The following is a 15,820-nucleotide window of genomic DNA, read 5'->3' on the forward strand; positions in this document are numbered from 1 at the left end:
AATTTCATCTTTAAAATGATAAAGAATTAGACATAATACAAGTGATGTGAGAAGGTATGGTTCTGATATTAGGCTCTGACCCTATTCTGTGGTTGAAGCCTCGTTACCCGTAGAATAGGAATCGTCCATGTCAAATTGTCTTTTCCATCAGTTAGAATGAAAGGTCAATAAACAGACAGGTTACAAAGTTGTCAAGCTCATTTCCACCCTTTCTTAAGAAAGTGACTTTTGGAAAATCACTTTCTTCAAGGCATTTTTTACGTCTTTGTTCCTTAGACTGTAAATTAGGGGGTTCAGCATAGGTATAATCAGTGTGTAGAACACAGAGGTCACTTTGTCCATATCCAGTGAATGACCAGTGCTAGGCCGCAAATAAATGAAGATCAGGGTACCATGGTAAATAGTGACCACAGTCAGGTGGGAAGCACAAGTAGAGAACCCCTTTCTTCTTCCCTCAGCAGAACCTGTTTTAAGAATAGCTGCTATGATGCAGACATAAGAGAGAAGAACTGTTAGAAGGCAGATGGCCTCCACCAAACTAGCAAAGATTACCAGAACAATGTCATGCATGTAAGTGTCAGTGCAGGACAGCGAGAAGAGTGGGGAGATATCACAAAAGAAATGGTTAATTTCTTTGGAGCAAAAAGACAGAAGGAAGGTATTAGTAGTATGAATAATTGCACTCAAAGTGCCCCCCAAAAATGCTCCAATTGCAAGCTGACAGCAAATCCTCTTGGACATAATGACAGTATAAAGCAGGGGGTTGCAGATTGCTATGTACCGGTCATAAGCCATGGCAGCCAAGAGGAAAGATTCTGTGTCAACAAAAGAGCAGGAAAAATAGAACTGTGCAGCACAGCCATTGTAAGAAATGGTCTTCTTATTGGAAACCAAGTCCACAAGTAATTTGGGGGTGATGACAGAAGAGGAGCATGCATCTGTGAAGGACAATATGCAGAGGAAAAAGTACATAGGGATGTGCAAGTGGGAACTGATTGTGATTAAGAAAATCGTCCCAAGGTTCCAGATAAGGGTAACAGAATAGATGAAAAAAAAAACACAGCAAAAAGAACACTCTGAAGCTCTGGATGGTCACTAAATCCCAAGAGAAAGAACTCAGCCTTCACCGTGATGTTCTTCAACTCCATTCTCTGCAGTGTCCCTAGACTTTGATGTTGTGACAGAGTAATGATTGCAATGTTAGTAATAATCTCAATATTAACAAAAATTAAAATGATTGAAATAAATAGAACTGTACTTCTAAATCCATTTGGGCATCCTGATTTCACCCAGGCATATCTACTGTTAGTGTCGTGTAATGTATAAGTTTTTACTTTTTTTACTGAAAATCTGTTTTTCACATTAAATGGTACCATTATCAAACCAGTTGCTGAACTCTTAACCTGCGTTTAACTCTTACTTTCTTCAATTCTCTCAGATTCCACCAATGTCATGTGATAGTGGTTAAACACATTGCTAATAGAAAACTTTTAATAAATAGACTTTTTTCTGATTTGTGTGTTTTTTTGTTTATTTCCACAACAGATAAAAGCATTGCTTTTCCAGGTGAAGCCTTTTATAGATAGAGGAGCAGAAGTTCTGAATTTCTCACCTTGAGATTTGGCTTTGCCTCTGAGGAACAAAGGAACTCTTTCGAGTTGTTTGAAATCCACTAATAAAACAGAAATAAGAAAGATTCTGATTTAGTTATATAAGTGACTGAATCCTAACTCTTGTCACACAGTAGTTGTGAAACCTTGGGCAGGTTAATTAATCACTGAGTTTCAGTTTCATTTTCTATGATATGAGAATGATAGTACGTTTCTCATCATAGTACAATTGTTAAATGAATCTCCTTCTACAGCCTCAATATTCTCACCATCTTCTTTCTTCACTATTCTAAGGTTAGAAATATAACCATTGTGAGTCAATGAGGGCATCTATTTCATGTTATCTGGAAATGTGACAGATATGCAACGTTTCCTCTTTATCGTCACTGAAATCCCACTATTAAATTTCACTCCTCTTTTTCTTCAGTTGAACCTCTTTATTGGCCTCATTGCCCCCAGTCATTTCTCACGCTACTTTCAAACATGCTACAAAATCCATCCATAAATCACTCTAAGAGTTACCTGTATGAAGGAGATTTTGTATTTTATGTTTCTTTCTTGCTTAAACTCTTTAATTATTCCCTGTCTCCAACAAACTCAGCGTTCAAGTACCTTCACATTTGACTTATGTTTCCATTTTTATCTCATATTCTCCATCTCAGAACCTGATCTAACATTAACAAAATCTTACCCTTCTGTTATTTCTTAAATTTGTTCCAGGTTTTTAATAAAACTAAATGTCTTTAGTAAAACTTTGCATACGTTTAGAGTAAATAAGCAGAGTGTAACTATGTAGGAAGTTATTTCCTTTGTATAGAGAATCAAATAGAGATACGATAATGATTGTGAATTCTGGATTATTACTCAAAGCTTATTTTCTACCTTTGCTCTGTTTCTCACTAAATTAGGTGAATTCTGGGTGAGTGTGCATATCTGGGCTTAATAATTTTCATCTTGTAATTTTCAATGAACTTCCACAGCTAATTTAATTCTCACAGCTTTTAAAAAATATGTTAATAATTTATTGTATCTCAATTATATTGAGAAGAACCTGATAATTTGAGGCCAATTAACGAGGACAGGGTTCCACTGTTCCACAATCGAAGAGCCAGGGCCAGAGATTGTAAATTCGGTTTTAACGGGCTCGAACACTTTCCAATAAACATTGCCTTCCCAGAGATGGAAATGCATCAGAGATGGTGAAACTTAGGAAGAAAAATGGAGTAAATAATGTAATTATTTTCCAAAAACTCCATGTGTTAAATTCAATACAAGGTATTAGTTTAAAATTAATTTAAATTTTCACTGAGGGTATGTGGTGAAATAGGCAGATTTACTTATTTTGACACAGTAATAGAGAAAGTATGTTGTGGTGATTACAAACGTGGACCCTGGAGCCAGACTGCCTGGGTTTAAGTACAGCTCTGCAACTTAATACTTGTAGGACATTGGCAACAGCTCAGCAGCTCTATAGTTTCCTTTTCTGATATGTAAGTTGCATATTACAGGAACACTTGTATGCAAGGTAATGATGAGGATTAAATGAGCTATTACATGTAAAGTATTTTGAAGAGGGCTCTTCAAATAGCAAAAATCCAATAAATATTAGCTATTATTATTCAGCCATTGAGACAAGCTTGATCTTCACTAGACACTATTTATTATTTTTTTATCAACCAGGATTCACTTTTTGCTCTAAAGAAAGGGTTAATTGGAAAAAGAAAACATCATTGAGCTACTAGTCAACTCTTTGGAGCTCTCTTTTCCTGAAATACATGTGTCATCCTCCTTAGAAAATAGCAACTTTCATTGAGTTACAGTCCATCCATAGCTGTCTACAAACATGAGAGACAAGATTGTCAATTGAGCTAAGAGTGGAACAATGGCCACTGTTGTGAAGGTGAGGGGAAGATAAAGTTATATCCAGTGGTTAGCAAGGAAATGGTGGATGAAAATCTTTCTTTGTTGTGCCATCATCTCTTTTGGTAATTATGAAGAATGACTATTAAAAAATAAGCACCAAAGAAATAGGCTTATCTTTAGAGATGATGCTTAAATAAGCCTTGGGTCTGAGCCATGGGGAACAAACACTTCTTTGCTGAAGTTGTTTTCTGCTAACCCCCTTATTTCCAATCACAGAATGAAGAAATCAATATTTACCAGTAATGACCTTCCAAGGATGTTATATGCTTCTAGACTGAAAGAAATTTGCAGGATTCAAAACTGAAAAATGAAAGCCAAATGGAAGAATGAAAGGTGAAACGAATACAAGAAACAAAAAATTAAGAGAAGTCCAAAGAGAAGCTAAATAATCTGTTCTTCTATGCAACTGGCAGATGAGAATGAAAATGGAGATCTTCGATAGAGTTCAGCAAACTTATATATTCCCTCAGTAAGCTCTCTATATGGAGCCCTAGTCACTACTTTTGTAAATTTGTTTTCTATTCCCGTAAAGCCAACCCACTAATACCACTTCAGTCTTTTTATTTCTGTTGGTAACTGTTGATACCAAGGTATTAACATAGGATAAAACAAATAATATAATATACAAATTGAGTCAGCTTGAATTTACGTCTAAGCCTACTCAACTTTTAGAAAGAAATAATAGATAAAGAGAATTGTGTTTATATTTAGATTCTGAATCAGAGTCCAGAAACGCTGAGGATTGTTTTAAGAATATCGTGTGTTATATGTGCTTTCTTGCTGTTGCTGTTGTTTTGGTTGGAAATACCTTGAGGACTTGAAAATCATTATCCTAGGTAAGATTTATTCTAAAAACATCAGTTTCTTATGTGAAAAATAAGTGAGTATAAGAAAATGATTATGTGAAATCCTATGCAGCTTTAATATCCTAGGATTATGTTAAGAACACTTACCAGATCAGTAACTTCTTTTCATTCAGTTTCTTGCTACACTGTCATCAGCATCAGTTCATTTTTCACTGAAAAAATCAACTTTGGCAGTTAAAAGATTAAAAAATAGACCCATTGCAACATTTGCTATAATTCATTTGGGAAGACATTTTGTGTTCATAGAATAAATCTGTGCCTCCCTTATGAAGGCTATGGTTCCTTAGAACAATGCAAGACCTTTTATATTTTGCTTTGAGACTATTGAGATAAACTTTCCAATCTCAAGTCAGATCCTAAGAACACACACACTAATATCCAAATCCCAGTGGGAAAAGATATGTGAGCAATTAAACAGTTCTACTGAAGACTTGATTAAACAAAAAATGAAAGGATGCAATGTGTTTTTCTACATCCTGAGAATGTCTCGAAGAAAAATGTTTTTTGGTTCTCAAAATAGTAGATCATTTTATATAAGATTGGATTATGATATTTGCTATCAAATTTGACTTAACCAGCTCAAAGCAAGTTATCAAACAACTATCAAAATGTTCTATGTGACAGCATGATGGGGTAGAGTGGAAAGAAGCAAAAATGTGTCTATCTAGCTAAGGAGATTTAAAGGATATTGAAAGTAAACATGTAGATGGATGAATGAAGTTAATGACTCTGATATGTGCTATATGTGCATTTATGTTCAAAAGGAATTCTGGCCACCCAAGGCCAGAATCTTCATTCAATAAATACATTTATTCTATGAATATATTGTGCCAGGCAGTGTTCTAAGTACAAAGCAGAGAGAAGGAGGATAATCTTAACACGACATTAAGAATTTTGTCAATTATTGTGGCTGCCCCAATGGTGTAGGGGTTAAGTTTACGTGCTTTGCTTCAGCAGCCTGGGGTTCATGGGCTCAGATCCCAGGCATGGACCTACACAGAGCTCATCAATCCTTGCTGTGGCATTGTCCCACATACAAAATAGAGGAGGATTGGCACAAATGCTAGCTTAGCAACAATCTTCTACACCAAAAAAAGAGAAAAAAATTAATTTTGTCAATTATAGAATAGTGAGTGAGAGGCAGTGGAGGAAACATCATAAGCAATTATATGGAGGTTGGAAAGCCCATGGCATGACTGGAGACTTGGAAATGAGTTTTACAGAGAATGCGTTGCCTACTAATGAAAGATAATACTCAAAAAATATATATCTTGGCAAACAGAGATATAAGCACTTTTGACCTTCTATCTCTGCCTAGAGGATTAACCTCAGCAGAAATAAACTCTTTTTTCCAATAATTCCAGAAAATCTCATTAGGTCATTAGTTTAATGGTGTCCACCAAGAAACCAATCACGGGTCTTTTGATGACTGGTCATGAACACTTCCCCATAATCCCATTAGGTGCAAAGACAGAGACTCACTAAGAATAGGTAAGGTTGGATTCTCACCAGAAAATTGAGATGTCATTAGTAAGAGAATGAGAAAAAACATGTCAACCCCTATAGTTTAAAAGTAAGGGAGTGACCGGATTATATATATAAAACAAAACCCCTCAAATAAATACAGAAGAAACTTTTATGTGGCTGCTTTTCAGACATGTTTGAGGAGCACTCAGTGCAGTTCAATTATTCCCAGACAACTGGCAGCATTGCTTATGAAGTAACATCGGGAGGAAAAGAAAAGTCTGAAATTTCCAGATTTTGTGAAAGTGAATGTAAAGATGATGTCATTTTGCTAATAAAGTGAAACACTCTTTAGATAGGAAAAATGTGTCTATATCCTAGAAGGACATGGAGACTAATAGTTATCCATGCTAAAGTGAGAGTAAACTCTTTGTCTCTGAAGCCCTAAAATCCAAGGTCTCTGAAAGGGAGATTGTAGAATCTGGAGAGAGTTCAAATTAGCAACTTGGTTAAAGGTGAGCACCTGGGTAGCTGAAAAGGCTTCTTAAACATGGAAAAGTTTGATGTTGAAGGTTCCTCTGAAGAGACTAGAGCTCTAGTATATTGATGATCTGTAGTTCAGTGACTCCCAACTCATGTGATTTTGCCCTCTATGGGAGATTTGAAAATGTCTAGAGACATTTTTTGCCTGTCACGAATGTGGGGAGGGGTGGTCCTGACATCTAATGGGTAGAGGTCAGGGATGCTGCTAAACATCCCATAATGCACACGAGAGAAATGCACAGCCTAGAATTGTCTGGCCCAAAATATTGACAGTGCTAAGGTTGGGGAACCCTGTTCTAGTTGGAGGACCAAAGTTGATGGATGTTTATCTTACCTTCATCTTAAAATGCAAAGTCTCATGGGTGATACAGGAAATCTCACTCCATTTAAAACATTTGAAAACAAATGGAGAACCATGTTTTAATCATAAGCACAGTATAACTCCATTAGTTTAGTATTTATTTATTTATTTAAATTAATGATGAGTAGCTGTCCTCCCCATGGGTACTAGGATATTTCTAAATGATCTTTACCCTCAAAGATTTATTTTTAAGAGACATTAATGAAAGTACATTTTATGGGACAGGTCCTTGCAGTTTTATTATTATGCTTAAGTCCAATGATAACTCTTTGAGGCTGGCAGTTTATTGCCAGTTTATATTTGAGAGACTTGAATTTAAGCAAGTTTAAGTATCTTCCTCAAAATCACTCATCTGGATCTGAACCTGGAACCAGAGTTTTAACCTCAAATCAAGTTTTCTTCCTGTTTCAAAAAGCAATAAGGACCTATATTACATTAGTGACTCCAGCAAAAAGATAAACAATGGCAAATATGAAATGGAATCTTAAGAAACTAAAAAAAAAAAACAAATGAAGTGTTAATATTGTAGGAGCACAGGAAAGGTAAATTATGATTTGGCCTTTAAAAGATGGGTGTGTTAAGCTTGAGAATGGACACTTACATGGACCAGGTTCTAATGCCTGGAAATTGAAAATGTCAGCTTATTTGGAGAAAGGTTGCTTGCAAATGTGATACATTATCAAAAGCGATTGACACATGAAGCATGCTTGACTGTCCCCTGTGTAGAACATAACGTGAGGAAAAACAGATGTGTTTTAATACTCATAGGTGTAAGTATCCAAAACAGGAATATATAAGGCTTTAGAAAATAATTACTAGTTAATTTTACTTTATCAAAAATTATAAAACTTAATTGTGTTCATGTTCTGAAATATAACTAAAGATTACACATGTGATAATTATGAACTCAAGAAATTTAGGTGGTAGCATGTAATCAACTCCTCATGTAACATATATTAATCTCACTGATTTCATGCATTATACAAAGAAACGTCTAGCAAAATGAAAAAATGTTTTTTGCCATCCTACAGTTACTAATAAAAAGTGAAGCATCTGAAATAACTTCTACAATTAGAGTGAATTTGTATAAAAATATGAGCATATATTGTTATATAAAGAAAGGATATTCTGTATACTTAATCATATCCATATTTAAAACACCAGTTTAGTACTTTAATGATCATTCCTATTTTTGACTCCATAGGTCAAATATCAAAGTAAATAATAATTTATGTTTTTTAATGAAGATATCTATTGAACTGCCTTTTTCTACAGGTGAGCACACAGAAACCTGAAAAAGCCATGACTTGCCCAATGACATATGGCTATTGGATCATCAACCTACTATTAGAACCCAGATTCTTAAATTCCCAGTCACGTACCCATCTCTCTATGCTAGGCTTTGATATACACTACAAATTGAGATATTCACATTTTTATTTTGTAAGGATCATATTTTTACATGTTTTTGCTAATCTTTTGACCATTTTAAAGACAATCTTCGTACTATAAAACTATGGATACTAGTCCAATCAATGTGTTGAGGGCCACGGAGCTGTTCTGAGGATCTGCATCAAGATGAAATGTAGAGAATGGCAGTTAGAGATACATCCTTGTTCAGGAATGAGTAAATTAAGTACCCTCAAACATTGAAAAAGACTCTGCCCTTTGCTAGACTCTTTTCTCTTCTTTCTGTAAGGTTGCTAGAATATTCATTCTTTTCCCATTACCAGTCAAGAAAATAGATGAGAGGTAAGATGTCTCCACACTCTAAAGACCTTTGTGATAAAGGAGTTCTTACTACAGAGAGAATGGTGGGATTTACCAAACTGGTTATGAGGTAAAACCCTCAGTTAAATTTGAATCTCAAATAGGTAACAAGTATTCACTATAAGTACGTCTGAAATATTGCACAGATATACTCATCCTAAAAAGTTATTCATTGCTTATCTGAAGTTCAAATTAAATTTGGCATTATGTATTTTTCTGTGCTAAATCTTGCAACCCTATATCCAGAAGAACTCAGAATGCTATGGTGACGGACACATCCCAGTTTTCCTGGAACTTTCCTCTTTCTAATGCTGTAAATCAAGCATACGAGGAATTCCCTCAATTATAATTCTTTATAAAGATATGTTTTTCTCAGACTGTCATTTCTGGTAAGGTCATCTCTCTTTCTTCAACTCTAGAATTAGATGGCTCCAAATGTTGCAGCGCTAAGTCAGAGGCCCCATATAACATCAAAAATTCTCATGGCCCTATGTGTTCAGATATCTAAGGGTTTAAAGATTAATCAGAGGCAGTGTTTTCCAGTCAGTTATCACTATCATAAAACTATTTATTAATTTCCATTTTCAAGGTTTCTCAGCCTTGTCACTACTGATATTTTGTCCTTGGATATTTTTTTTTTTTTATGGGGAGCTGGCCTCTGCATTGTACCATGTGTAGTAACACTTCTGGCTTCTATCCACTAGATGACAGTTTCACCCTCATCCCTAGTCCCTCCACTGTGATAATCCACAATGTTCCAGACATTGTCAAATGTTCCCTTGCAGGGGGAGGGGATACATAATCACCTATAATTGACAACTCTTGCCTTATCTCCTTGATCCTGGTAAATTTTCACATTTCTTCTCTTTGAATTCAACTTAAAACTAATGTGTGAATTAAATATCATGGTTCCTTGTCTCCCAAATGATGTTATTATATGGATTAAACAATTTATATTTTCTTTGAATCTGGGATGTGTGGTATTTAAAACCTTCTTCTTTATCATTTCTTCCCTTTTTTTTTCTTTTTTCCCTCATGAGTCAGTATACTTTTTGCATGCTCTAAATCTTATTTAGAGTAAGTCCTGTTTACTATATTTCTCCAGAAGTGTCATTTTATTCCTTTCAATTCAATTCTTTAAAAATACCTTCCTATTCTCCCTTGCAAAACTCTTCCAAAAAATCACAGAAACCCACTGACATATACTTGAAAACTCTCGAGGCCCTTCTAATTCTCCAACCCCCAGGAAACAGTTGTTCTAGACACTGCTATTACGGAACTCAGCTAAGTCAGGCCCTCTATACAAAACTCTTTAGAAAGAAGGCACTTCCTGTTTTAGATATTTAATGTTTAACTGTGGCTGAAAAGTTTCCCTAAATGATTTTTCCATGAAAAACTGACTGAACCTAAGGCAGCTTCTACATACTTTACATGAAAAAGAAATATCCATATTATCTCTGAGCTACAAACCAATCTCCTGGTGGACTAGGGAGCCTCTCTCCTGCCTCTGGAGAGCTGGTCTGAGAAAGATGCCAAGACTCATATCTATTTCCACTCCCTGTCCCACCAGGGCCCTAGAAAAAGTTGCTTGCCTTATTCTCCAGATGACTTAAAACAAGCAATTAAAATTACTGATTGTTTTCTGATGTAACTCTGGTTTCTTGGCAAATCTGAAGAAAAACAACAGCAGCTTTAGAAACATTTGATATAAAGGTTAACTGAAAGTTTAAATGACTTCTCATGCTCCGTGATCATTCTCGTAGTTTCCCCAAATTTTTGTATAACAAGCCATAGCAGAAGTTATCTTTTTTATTTACTTAATAAATATTTTTCTCTTTTGTAGTACATTATTTCATTATTTTTAAAATTTATTTTTGAGGTATAATTGACAAATAAAACCAACATGTATTTAAGGAATACAACCTGATGTTCTGATATACATATACATTGTGAAATAATCACCACATCAAGCTAATTAACATATCCATCACTTCAAATAACTATTTTCTTTCTTTCTTTTTTTGATGAGAATATCTAAGTTCTACCTCTTAGCAAGTTTCAAGTTGTTAAATTTAGTCACATTGCTGTACATTAGATCTTCAGAATTGATCCTGCTTGCATAACTGAAGCTTCATATCCCTTGACCAAGATCTCTCTATTTCGCCCTCTTAAGCCACTGACAACCTCCTTTGTACTTCCTGCTTCTATGAGTTTGACTGTTTTAGATTGCACAATGTGAGATTATTCAGTATGTGTCTTTCAAGAAATATTTCTTATGTATCTACTATGTCCCTGATTTCTGTAAGGCTTAACTGCCCCAGGTTACACTAATCACACAGAGGGAGTGGGAAGAGCCTGTTGAGGTCCCTCAGCTACTTTGTTATGATCCTGCTATTGTGATTAGGAGCAGAGCATCAACTCATACATATTGTTGATAGGACTACAAATGGGAATTCAATATTTCGTTTTCCCCAGAAGAAGCCACATCTGACTAAAACTAGTATATTAGGGTTTCTAAAGTTATTGCAAACATCCTGGATAACTGATAAACAAATATATATTGTTAACAGCATGCTATTATCTTTCTTCTAATTTATCATAAAACTTTAATCTAGAACTCTGCAGTCCCTTAAAATACCACATTTCCACAAAATTCTTGATTCTGTCCTCTCTATAAAACCGTTGGCATTTCTTTAGATCATATTTTTGGTATTTCACCCTTATACTTTTCAATAGCCTCCAAATTGGTCTTTAAGCCTATATATTCACCCTCATAGCTGTCTGCCACACTGCTACTAAAATAACTCTTTTCAAAGGAAATCAATTAATATTTATATATTCGTCTGAACATCCATAAAATATGTCTGTAATTATGTTAGGCATTTTTCACCTTTTGGAGAGAAAGGAAGAAGTGCCTCATGGGAATATATCACTTATTCCAAAAATAAATACATTAAATAAGTGTGAAATAAATTAAGTGAAAGCTATAATGAGCAAATCGTTCCCCAGATTGTAAATCTGGGTGAATCATAGTCACTTATAAGTGCATCTTCAAGTGCCTAAAATTTCCCCCCTTGGTTTTCTCTACTAGACTTTTCCTTGTCAACTTTCTGTACAAATTTTTGTCTCCATAAACATCTCTATATATCACTCTCTATCTCTATCTATCGTCTATCTTTTTACCTATCTATCTATCTATATGCTGTTTTGCATATCTGCACATTTATAGAATTTCTCATCAATCTAGATACCCTTAAGTTCCCACTTATCCCATTCATCCACAAAGCACTGCTGGGTCACGAACCTTTCCAGAAAACCTTTTCTAACTTCTCCAGACAAAAGTTATTATTCTTTAAAAGTCAATTTCTGTGAATCATCCTTTAATTATTGCTTGGGCCACAGTGTGATGTAGTTATCAGTCTCTATATTTACACTGCATTCTCTTCAGCTAAAGCGTGGGTTCCTGGATATCACAAACAATCTCTCTTTCACTTGTGTTTCCTCCGCACATATTTCTATGTCTACCCAAGAGTAGATGCATACATATATAAGTAGTATTGAAGCAGAACCCTTGGCTTTATTTTCTTCATCTGAAATATTTGGGATAACTCTGATACTCTTCACATCAGGAGTAAGAATGTGTTCACCATTCAAGTCCATGTATTAATTGTTGCTGCCAAACCTGTATCTTAATTTTATCTTCTAGTCTTCTGATCCTTCTTCTATACTATACCTACCTTCAGCCTGTAGTGTAATGATCAAGTAGTCATAGAGTGGAAAACCTTGATTTAGCTATGAAAATTAAATTTAAAATATATGATGGAATATGGGCTCAATTGTTTCATTTTGTTTTGTTTTTCCTGCCAGAATTCTAGAGAAAATCATTGGTATTTGAATCCATACTATGTTCCATCTTTTGTAAAGATATATTTTCACTTATTAGCAACGTCTCTGAAGTTGGATGTGTCTTACAATTAATGGTAAAGAAATAATTGTCTCATAGTTGAATAAGTAAAGAGTCTTTCTTGGACATACATTTAGTGATGGTGAATTTTATAATACTTGGACTATGAAATGATAATGGACATAAAGAAGGAGCGCATGGTGAAACATTCCAGTGGTAGCATTCTTGAGAAACCTGGTAACAGTGTCCTAATTTATCCAATTGGCATAATCATGGATATGTTACAACTAATTTGAAATAAAATGTGATTTATTCCTGTCAAAGTCCTGTTTTTCAAAAATAAATGCTATGGATGAAATTGAGGCCACAGAATCCAGTGTATTTGTCTAAAAACATAGATAGTGACATAGCAAAACATGCAGTAGGATAACATGTAGTGTTTTTGCTGTTATTTGTCTGTTTCTTTGTTTACTTTTCATATGCCTCTGCAAAATATCATTCCTTGGTGACCTAAAAACTAAAAAAGAAAAAACAAATAAGTGCTTATATTGATGTTGTTAACTTTAAAAGTGTAAAGCAGGTTCTGCTGTATTCCAACAATATCCTGAACAAGCTCTAATTTCTATATTTTCAAAAATGATTCTACTTAGAATGCATATACCATCACAGTGATTTTAAAAGAATTAAACCAGTGGGTAGATTGGAAGAAAACTTCAGAATATGGGTCATTTTAACCTTTAAAATTGGCTCCCCAGCTCATAACTTGGTTATTTGCTGAAGAGTTTAACTCAATTTTTAAAAAATTTCTGAACATTACTTTTTGCTGGTTATTGATTATTCTTCACAAATCAATTTAATCTGGTAAGAGTAAATAGTCATATGATTGAGTTAATTTTCTTCTCAGAGTGTGAATATTAAATAAATCAACAGTTATATCAAAACATTTGCAAGAAATGCTGCAACTCCTTCCCCATTAAATGTGATGTTTAATTTTTGTTGTTGTTTATAAACATCCTCCCCTCGCTGAGGATTATTGTGTCCAGTTAGAGGCACAATGTAGTTGTGAACTGCTGCCGAGACCAGCTAGGCAGCCAGCTGAACGGGCGGGCGGAATGAATATACAGAACACGTCTATATAATAGACACAACACACTCTATATTATTTAATGAGGCAGGGGACCATCAGCCTCTAGAACTGAGGTGACATCCCTCTGATCACCGAGTATTTATTTGCAAGCCAAGAAGTACAAGCATAGCAGTAATTCATGCCAGCAGGAATATGCAAGTCAAAGCTCAGCAGTTCTAATCTTGGCCCTTTCCATGTGCCCCGGCCCTACACAAGGCCATTCTCTGAGGGAGTATCCTGGGAACAAAGTGGCAAGTTATGCAGATGGTGTTCCATTCCTGCAAGGGCCCATCATTCTTAAGCCCCTTGCCTTCATGCTTGATAAGAGACTACCTTCTGGCCTTTGATTCCAAACCACAAACAATCTAACACAGTAATTTATGAGAATCAGCAAGTTGCATATTTCTCAGTCACCCATTTTGTAATTTGTTCTTGCTAAGCTTAAAGCCTTGCAATAATGTTGCTATGCTCTCCTGCAACAGTGAACGTGTATTAATATGGCATTGGCTAATAGAAGAGAGGTAGTATATGTTACAGTCTTGCATAATACCAATGGATGTTGCAGAGAAAATTTTGTATTTTGAATGCTAAAAAGCATTATAAAATAATATATCCTTTACTCTTTATGAAAGAAGATGGAGAAGGGACTGTGGGATACTATACAGGGTCTGGCAGAAAGATCAATGTTAAGAAGATAATTTATTAAATAAATTAATATATGTTAATGAGGAAGAAAAAGATTCTCAATAGATGGTACTATAAACATTACCATATAGTTTGGGAAGAGGAGCTGGACGATTACTTTGTAACCCTTCATTCATTCATTCAGCAAACATACACAAAATAAATAAAAACCAATACATTTAATACTCATTAGAATTTAAGTTAAAAACTCATTCAAATATGAGAGAAAATATAGAATGGAGTGGGATTTATTTTCACTGGATTAATTTTTAAGCTGCAAAAGTTGAATATAAGTACATTAAAAATGTAAACTACATATCAAAAAACATGCCTAATACATAAAAATAAGTAGCATCACCAATTTGTGATATTTGGCAATTACCCTCAGAAATTAATGTCTTTAATATATAAAATGTTTTGTAAATTATTATGAAAAACCTTAACACACAGTGGAAGCAAGAGCAAAGTGAACAAAAACCTCACAGAAAACAGTTTAAAAATCATTGACATTAAATGCTTCCATTTTTCAACTTCCTTGTGTTTTTTCCTCCTCTGTCCTTAATTTTTAGGTTGACACAGAAATAAAGTTACCTCTTGGATAAAATCAGCATTAGAATGTGTTCTAAGTCTTATTTTATATAAATATATATTATTATAGAGAAAATGTTTCTTTATATACTTGTCTTGCTGTTTTATGTCCTTTGATTACATCATTTTATTAGACCCAAGACGTAAAATAGAGAAGAGGTAGCAGCAAGACACCAGCTCCACACAGAGCTTCCAGGATATGGTGACCATGACAGCAGTGGGCTAGAGATGGCCAAAAAATGGTCATAAGCCATTACAGCTAGCAGGATGACCTCACTTACCAGACATGTGCAAAACAAGTAGAATTGCACAGCACATTCCAGGAAATAAATAGTTTTGTCTTCTTTTAATATGTTAACTAACATCATTGGCACAATGATGGTGGAGTAACAGAAATCCACAAAGAACAAGTGGCTGAGGAAAAAGTATTTGGGGGTGTTGAAGTCAAGAGTTGACCTAAATCAGTGCAATCATGCCCAAGTTGCCCAAAACCACGACTTCATAGATGAGAAGAAACACTAGGAAGAGGAAAATCCTCAATTTCGGGGTATCTGCTAAGCCAAGGAGAATGAACTCTGCCACAGCAGTGCTGTTCCTCTTGCCCATGTCCCCATTTTATTGGTATTGGGGAAAAATATGAATAGTTATTCTCCATTATATTTAATCTTCACAACATCTAAAACACATAAATATTTTATTGTAATGATTTTTTTTAAGGCAATGTAAAAACTTGCCTGAATTCTCAGAAAACATAAGGTTTAAGGAGTGGAATGGGGAAGGAAGGTGTGATTTTTTAAATAAGGGAAGGATACATTCAAGGCCATTGACACATGGAATATACCCACAGCGGGTGAGAACACTCTCATTTAGCCTCTCTGTCCTGACCTTGGTAGATATATACGTGACTGTAGAGGCACTGATTGGTTATTCCAGGAGGAAAGAGCATCTGGACTAACACTCAACACAGTCGGGTATCTTCTT

The 15,820-nt window shown here is 34.9% G+C and overlaps 1 pseudogene; it reads right to left on the reverse strand.

Annotated features, from left to right (window-relative positions):
* Positions 1-213: 213 nt before the first annotated feature.
* Positions 214-15,445, reverse strand: LOC139040580 (olfactory receptor 5I1-like; annotated as a pseudogene).
* Positions 15,446-15,820: the final 375 nt, after the last annotated feature.

This window comes from Equus asinus, chromosome 17, assembly GCF_041296235.1.
Source record: "Equus asinus isolate D_3611 breed Donkey chromosome 17, EquAss-T2T_v2, whole genome shotgun sequence".
Lineage (NCBI taxonomy): Eukaryota > Metazoa > Chordata > Mammalia > Perissodactyla > Equidae > Equus > Equus asinus.